This window comes from Nicotiana tomentosiformis, chromosome 6 (genome assembly GCF_000390325.3).
Source record: "Nicotiana tomentosiformis chromosome 6, ASM39032v3, whole genome shotgun sequence".
In the NCBI taxonomy this organism is placed as follows: Eukaryota; Viridiplantae; Streptophyta; class Magnoliopsida; order Solanales; family Solanaceae; genus Nicotiana; species Nicotiana tomentosiformis.
The window spans coordinates 87,796,180-87,805,436 of NC_090817.1; the positions used below are offsets into that span (position 1 = coordinate 87,796,180).

General features: G+C 37.5%; 1 long non-coding RNA gene across 1 annotated transcript; it reads right to left on the reverse strand.

The window, feature by feature from the left end:
• Nucleotides 1–6,788: 6,788 nt before the first annotated feature.
• Nucleotides 6,789–8,440, reverse strand: LOC138894967 (uncharacterized). The gene is made up of 3 exons (XR_011409161.1): nucleotides 8,332–8,440; nucleotides 7,667–7,725; nucleotides 6,789–6,999 (listed from the first exon to the last, which is right to left on the reverse strand). It is a non-coding gene; the product is annotated as an uncharacterized lncRNA (long non-coding RNA).
• Between the last annotated feature and the right edge of the window lie 817 nt (nucleotides 8,441–9,257).

The following is a 9,257-nucleotide window of genomic DNA, read 5'->3' on the forward strand; positions in this document are numbered from 1 at the left end:
TCTTCCGCTGAGCTGATAGCCTACTTAGAGAACTCTCAATCTGTCTATCGGGACCTGCGGGCATGAAACACAGCGTCCCCAGGCAAAAGGGACGTCAATACAAATAAAGTACCGAGTATGTAAGGCATGACAGTAATATATAAAAGACATGAAAGAAACATGGAGTAAAGAACTCAACCTGAAATTCTGAATAGCTCTTTGAATCATGAAAATTTATAATGCCATGCATGTGCGTATAAATTCCATACCATGCATAGGTATATGCGTACATAATATCATCAAGCCTCTGAGGGCATCCCATCATATCATCTCAGCCACTGTGGGTAAAATCATCAACGTATACCAGCTGATCAGGTGGTGGTGCGTATATAACGCCATAACCTTTTCCCATATCCCATATACATATAATATATGCGTATATAAGGCCTTCTGGTCATGGGTCAATGTACATGTATAAATGCATGAAATGCATAAGAAATACGTTAATAAGATTTCTCGAATATCATAAAATCAATATGCCTTTCGGACAAACTTTATCAAATACGTATTTTTCTAAGACCCATGAATAGAGGATATAATAATAATTCACATGGGGAATCAAGAATATAGACAACCCTAGTATTTATATGAATAGAGTCATTTATGAAAGTTGCATATTTTGCTCGTTTCGTTTGTATTATTTGGATCATGCCAAAAAGAAAGAAGGGATAGCCTTAACATACCTTAACTCCGTTGAGTCCTTAATACCTTCCAAGATATTCTTCAAACAACTCAATTCAATCTACCACATCATAAGGAGATTCAAAATCAGTGCTGAGTAAAGGATAAGTCCGCAACTTAAACTAGTAGCTCGTTTACGTAAATTTGGGCAGCATCACCCCTATAACTAGGCCCTCCTCCAATACCATATACCAACAATAATAAGAACACAACAATAACAACATGTAAGCATCATTTTCCAACCTTATCTCCATCACAATATACCACAAAACAGCCCACATACCCTCATCACTTCATACATAAAACGACAACCAAAGTATTGTCAAACAACCTAAAACATGTAACAACAAACGACCAGCCTACTACCCTACCATATGTGGAGTTTCTCCACACTATTTTATCCTTCAAAACTCCATAAATCAGTAGCACAATAGACAGCCCAAAAGCAACACGAAACAGCCCACAAAACAGTCCACTACAAGTCAAATAACTCGAACTCACGGCTTCCGATCACCGTCCCGTGAGTTCTTACTATTAGGAAACAAATTTATCAACATTTCTTGATATTTAAACACCTAAATACAGAAAGTACACATTTTCCTAACTATGAAGTACCTTCCAAAACTCAAACTACAAAAAAAAAAAGAGGCGATATAGTGATACTTACGTCATAGGGATCGTTTTAATATTATCGCTTCTTGATTCCGTGTCTGGGATGATAATCTTGTTTGAAGCTCTTGCAGAGAGATTAAGAGTAAAGTTAGGGGTGTTATTTGGGAGAGCTCTCTGGAAAGATGGAGAGAGAGACGAGATTGGGTGTAAAAATCCCATTTATTTAAAAGTAAAAAAGGTGCTACTTGGCACCCTATGATTGGCCCTTCTTCCAACGCTTATAACTTTTTATCTGGGTGTCGTATAAATGAACGGTTAAGAGAGTTGGAAACTACATTCCAAGACCTTCAATTATGTATATAATATGTCCCAAAAAGACTTCATATAGCATACGAAATTTATTTCTTAAAAAACTCTGTTACAAGGCAAATCCTTAGACATATTATCCGATTTTTAATCCGATTTTTCCCAAACTTCATATTTTCTATCCAAACATCATATATAGACATATTATGACTTTAAAATTATTTAAATAATTATTAGCAAGTCTCATATTTATTACGTCACCTTGAGACGAACAGGTAACAATCTTCCCCCCCCCCCTTAGAAACATTCGTCCTCGAATGTTAAACTCCCAGAAATCTATAGAAATTTTGGTAGTGTTTCCTCTGTAACGGTGCTACTACCAACTTGTCACGCAGCAAACCCAACAATACAAAGCCACACAGGGCCACAATCATCAATAACACCAATGGTCACACGACCAATAACAGTAACTAACATAAGAATCAAGTACCATATACGTACCTAAAGGCTGTGATGTCTCAGTATAATCCTCCTTCGGAAGTGAAAACAAGGGAGGATACCTAGTCTTCATTTATTCTTCAGCTTCCCAAGTCATCTCCTCCACATTATTTTTAATCCAAAGTACTTTAACTGAAGCTACATCCTTAGTTCTTAATCTCTGAACTTGTCTATTTAGTATAGCAATGGGAGCTTACTCATATGATAGTTGCTCTGTAACGTGAACATTGTCAACTGGAATGACTTTAAAGGGATCTCCAATACATCTACGGATCATAGACACATGAAATATTGGATGTACAGACTCCAATTTGGAAGGCAAGTCTAATTAATATGCTACTTGGCCTTCTCTGCGTATAATCTTATAAGGTCCAATGTACCGAGGGTTATGCTTTCCTTTCTTACCGAATCTCATAACGCCTTTCATCGGTGATACCTTTAGGAATACCCAGTCATCTACCTAAAACTCCAAGTCTTGTCGTCGATTATCTGCATAGGACTTCTGACGACTCTGTGCTGCTAATAGACTTTCCCTTATAAGCTTAATCTTCTCAACTGCCTATTGTACCAACTCTGGTCCTACTAACTTAGTTTCCCCAATCTCGAACCATCCTATAGGTGACCTACACTTTCGTCTGTAAAGAGCTTAGTATGGAGCCATCTGAATGGTGGAATGATAACTATTATTATATGCAAACTCAATAAGTGGAAGATGATCATCCCAGCTACCCCTGAAGTCCATCACACAAGCCCGTAGCATATCCTCCAGTGTTTGAATAGTGTGTTCAGCCTGACCGTCTGTCTGGGGATGAAATGTTGTACTAAAACTTACCTGAGTCCCCAATCCTTTTTGAAAGGACCTCCAGAAATTACCTATAAACTGAGCACCTCTATCTGAGATAATAGATATAGGGACACCATGAAGTCGTACTATCTCCCTAATGTAAAGCCTTGCATAATCCTCTGCTGAGTAGGTAGCCCTGACAAATAGAAAATAGGCTGCTTTTGTAAGTCTATCGACAATAACCCATATAGAATCGAACTTACGTTGGGTACGAGGTAAGACTATGATGAAATCCATATTAATCACTTCCCATTTCCAAGTCAGAATCTCTATATCCTCTAATAATCCACAAGGTTTCTGATGCTCAATCTTAACCTGCTGACAATTAGGGCATTGAGCAACAAACTCTGTTATATCCCTCTTCATTTTGTCCCACCAATATATTCCCCTGATATCATGATACATCGTCATCGCTCCTGGATAAATAGAATAACGAGAATAGTGAGCTTCTCCCATAACCTGCTTGTGCAACCCTGCCATATTAGAACACATAATCGACCTCGATATCTGAGAACTCCATCTCCTGTAATCTCAAATGGTGTATTCTCCTTTTGAGGGGATTTATCTCTGTAATGAGCTAGCACAAGATCCTCATACTGGCGTTCTTTCACTTCAGTTATAAAATAGGATGTTGTCGTGTACTGAATAGTAACTCTGGTATCACTTGAGTCCAGTAATCGAACTCCAAGACTATCTAGCTGATGAATCTCATGGGCTATACCACACTTCTATAGCTGTAAATATGACAGGCTACCCTTAGATCTACGGCTGAGGGCGTCGGCTACTATATTCGCCTTCACCGGATGGTATAAATACCAATGTCATAGTCTTTCAGTAGCTTCAACCATCTCCTTTGGCGTAAATTCAATTCCTTTTGATTGAAGCTATATTGAAGGCGCTTATGATCCGTATAGATATCAACATGAATGCCATACAAATAGTGCCTCCATATCTTTAGTGCATGAATCACCGCGGCTAACTCTAAATCATGGGTCGGATAATTCTTCACGTGCTTTCTTAGTTGTCTTTAAACCTAAGCAATTACTTTTCATGGTCATTCTGCCACTTGTTGCATGAATACATGGCTTATCTCATTGCCCAAAAATACTGGAATTTCCTGTAATTCATATGATCTCAAATATCATCTTTTGATTTTTTTTTTCCGTTCATTAGCCACGATAGGTTCCACTTTCTTATGGAGTGCATACAATGTTGTAGTGAGACTGTTGTTACAATATCATTTCTTATTTATGTCACTATGCTTAAGTTGAAGCCTTCTTCCTTATTTCCTCAGCTAGTCTTTCTTTGTAGACTTAGGGGGGACCCTTTGACTCCTATAAGGCTGCGATCTTATTACATCGTATACTCGAAAGAATTTTTGGCGTTCTTACTCGCCTATAATTATCCTTAATTACTTACCTCTGCGGCCTTGTGCTCGTAAGGTTGATTCTAAACTAAAATTTTTGAACTGTCTTCTCAGTGGCACCATTTGTTTTTTGTAACACTTATACGGTACATTTAACAACCCCAACTCCTATCTGAATATTTCTCAAAGATTACGATGTCATCATATTTGCGAGACTGGATTCCCTATGTTAGGTTTCGCTATGTTTATGTTGCACAACCTGCTGATTTGTCTGTATCCTCTTGTTTAGCCATGGCTAGGTTCTTCCTGAATCAACTACTAACTACACGTTAGTCCATTCTCATATCTATATTCTGCGTAATCTCTGTTGGGTTATAACCTTTGTCTTAACTTATCCCGCATACTGGCTCCTTATGTATCCAGTGTTCATTTGCACTTATTTATCAATAAAATCTAGTGATGGAACCCTTTCTGCCTCTCCCCGTCGTCATGCTTACATAATGTTCTGGAGTCGTATCATATCCGTAGGATCTGAATAAATGCAATCTCATTCCTTTTGCCTTTCTACCACATTTTTCCTTTACTATTCCATAGTTACCTTAACCACAAAACTCCGACTTAATACCATATCACACCATCTTCCCCCCTTTAGGAGAGTACTAACATTTATTGCTATGAAAATTTACCTATAAATGTTTCACCTCTTCATATTTGGCGTCTTTTCACATCTTCACGGACTCTTACTTGCCTTGCATTAACCCTTATGTACCAGGGATAATTTAATTTCTCACTCAAAGGTGACACCTAGTGTAACTCGCACACTTAGTCCCTTAAGCTTAACTCTGCTCACAGCACTTGTTTTAGGGAAACGTCTTACTGAATGACCTTTAAAAGTTATTCTTCTGTTGTCCATTCAATTATCGCCCGGAACGCGATCTCTGAAATTCTCACAGTGTCAACTATTATCAAATCCTTTGTTCCCGAATTCATGTTCAGTTTATCTTATTCACTAGCCCATACTAATTTATATTACTCCGGGGGTCTAACTTTTCCTTCTGGTAATCATGTATGAGTCACCAACTCATTTCTTGAAATGGGGACATGACTTTATGGCTTATACTCTTTTATTGTCTCAAGGCTTGTAACTTCTTGTAATTTCCTTCACCTGACTATAGAATCTGTAGTCTTGTCATGTTTTGATTTACTATTATCATCCATTTATCACATCTTACTCATAATGCTTCATTTACTTTCTTTTTATTCTCCTGCTAATATTTCTGTCTATAGCCTTATTATGAAAACTTCTTCAAAACATTCTTTCACTTTTAGCCCCCCTTGATTCAACTCATGGCTCTTCGGGTCTCCTAACACTCTCTCTTTACTAGGGACGAGAGCCATACAAAGGTAAATATTTATCCCTTCTAGGATTCCAATGCCAATCTTCTGAAATTTCTGAACATTCTAGTATTTATATCCGATTGTACTATTCTAGAGTGCACCATATGGGTGCCTCATAAGGAGAACCATTACCACATTTGCAATATCCCTCGGAAATGTGAGATAATGATAACAATTTATCCACAATTTTGGGTTACTCTAACCCCAGCTAAATGCTGATATCCCATCTTTCTCTTAAATTATATATGTTAGCTCCCACGGGGCATAACTGAAATGGGTATTGTCAAGTGAATATATCTTTGTTATTGTTGAAAGTAACTCAGAATGCTTATATTTCTCTGCCTGAATTGTAAATACAGATAATCTTCACTAACTGCGTACCTAGCTTCTTTTACTTGTTGAAACTTGTATCTACCTTGTGATTCTCTAGTTGCTTTTTACCATAGGGGTAGATAAATATTCATGCCTTAGGGTTCCTTATCAAGAGGCTCACACGTCGTAGTACACACATATCTACTGAAGTCCTTACATTTACTCATCATAAGCATGATGCAAAATCGAGTTCCTCTGATTCAACTCTTCCACAGCCAAATTCAATCTCTTACCAACTGTCTTTCTGGATGTAGATGTCATTGTATAATGAATAAAATAGAACTTAGGAGTTTGAATTTCTTACAACTGAGCTCTACCACACGATCCAGAGTAAGAACAAAGAGTGACAGTCCTAAATACCTCGTAGCCTCCTGCTTATAGGTGTGGTGCACAACACATCCATAAACAAGACTCTACTAGACACGACTTGTAGACTCCCTAGGACAGAACTGCTCTGATATCACTTCTGTCACGATCCAAACCGATAGGCCATGACGGGCACCCGGTAACTTAATCAACCGAGTTCCAACGTAACGTATCTTTTTGTATCATGCTATCATGGGTAAATGAGACGGAAAGGCTGTCATAGGATAAGTAGAATAAAATATGTACTAACAACTTGGGCCTATAAGACCAAAATGATCACGCGTACACTAAACGTAGGCCGATAAGGCCATACAATCTTTTACGTACATGGCATATGTCTACAAGCCTATAAGAGTAGATAAATACCATAAAGGTCGGTACAGGCCCCGGCCATACTAAATAATACACGTCTAAATCATACTGACCAAATAAGCAACTCCGGAGCAAATGGAGCGCACCAACATCTTCCACTCAGCTGATAGACTACATGGAGAACTCTCAATCTGTCTATCGGGACCTGCGAGCATGAAACACAGCATCCCCAGGAAAAAGGGACTTCAGTACAAATAAAGTGCCGAGTATGTAAGGCATGACAGTAGTATATAAAAGACATGAAAGAAACATGGAGTAAAGAACTCAACCTGATATTCTGAATAGCTCTGTGAATCATGAAAATTTATAATGTCATGCATGTGCGTATAAATGCCATGCCATGCATAGGTATATGCGTACATAACATCATCAAGCCTCAGAGGGCATTCGATCATATCATCTCAGCCACTGTGGGAAAAATCATCAACGTATACTAGTTGATCAGGTAGTGGTGCGTATATAACGCCATAACCTTTTCCCTTATCCCATATACATATAATATACGCATATAAACGCCTTCTGGTTATGGGTCAATGTACATGTATAAATGCATGAAATGCATAAGAAATACGTTAATAAGATTTCTCGAATATCATAAAATCAATATGCCTTTCGGACAAACTTTATCAAATACGTATTTTTCTAAGACCCATGAATAGAGGATATAATAATAATTCACATGGGGAATCAAGAATATAGACAACCCTAGTATTTATATGAATAGAGTCATTTATGAAAGTTGCATATTTTGCTCATTTCGTTTGTATTATTTGGATCATGCCAAAAAGAAAGAAGGGATAACCTTAACATACCTTAACTCCGTTGAGTCCTTAATACCTTCCAATAAATTCTTCAAACAACTCAATTCAATCTACCACATCATAAGGAGAATCAAAATCAGTGCTGAGTAAAGGATAAGTCCGCAACTTAAACTAGTAGCTCGTTTACGTAAATTTGGGCAGCATCTCCCCTATAACTAGGCCCTCCTCCAATACCATATACCAACAACAACAATAACAAAATAATAACAACATATAAGCATAATTTTCCAACCTTATCTCCATCACAATATATCACAAAACAGCCCACACACCCTAATCACTTCATACATAAAACGACAACCAAAGTAGTGTCAAACAACCTAAAAACTGTAATAACGAACGACCAGCCTACTACCCTACCACATGTGGCGTTTCTCCACGCCCTTTTATCCTTCAAAACTCCATAAATCAGAAGCACAATAGACAACCCAAAAGCAACACGAAACAGCCCACAAAACAGTCCACTACAAGTCAAATAACTCGAACTCACGGCTTCCGATCACCGTCCCATGAGTTCTTACTATTAGGAAACAAATTTATCAACATTTATTGATATTTAAACACCTAAATACAGAAAGTACACATTTTCCTAACTATGAATTACCTTCCAAAACTCAAACTACAAAGAAAAAGAGAGACGATATAGCGATACTTACGTCGTAGGGATCGTTTTAATGTTATCGCTTATTGATTCTGTGTCCGGGATGATAATCTTGTTTGAAGCTCTTGCAGAGAGCTTAAAGGTAAAGTTAGGGGTGTTATTTGGGCGAGCTCTCTGGAAATATGGAGAAAGAGACGAGATGGTATGTAAAAATCTAATTTATTTAAAAGTCAAAAAGGTGCTACTTGGCACCTTATGATTGGCCCTTCTTCCAACGCTTATAACTTTTTATCCAGGTGTCGTATGAACGAACGGTTAATAGCATTGGAAAATATATTCCAAGACCTTCAATTTGGTATATAATATGTCCCAAAAAGACCTCATATAGTACATGAAATATATTTCTCAAAAACCTTTGTTACAAGGCAAATCCTTAGTCGGGTTTTCCGCAACTTTAATTCGATTTTTCCCAAACTTCATATTTTCTATCCAAACATCATATATAGACATATTATGACTTTAAAATCATTTAAATCATGATTAACAAGTCTCATATTCATTACGTCACCTTGAGACGCACAGGGTGTAACAACTAGGCAAGCCGACAATCACATGATAACTACGCATTTGATTTTAAAACTTGATTTTTAACAAGTTCAACGGCGAAAAATCTCATAAATAACTAATTAATACAACTGAAACTCCACAATAACAAATCACAAACATTTTGGTGTCACCGAGTTCATGAGCTACTAATATAAACATAGTCTAAAAATATAATACAACTGTCTGAGAAGTATAACAGTACTGAAATAAAAATGAAAGGAAGGAGAGTCAAGGTCTGCGGTCGTCATAGCAGCTACCTTGAAGTCTCCGAGCAGGTACTAACACCAGATCTAGAAATCACCACATCCATATGTACCTGGATCTGCACATGATGTGTAGAGTATAGTATGAGTACAACTAACCCAATGTACTCAA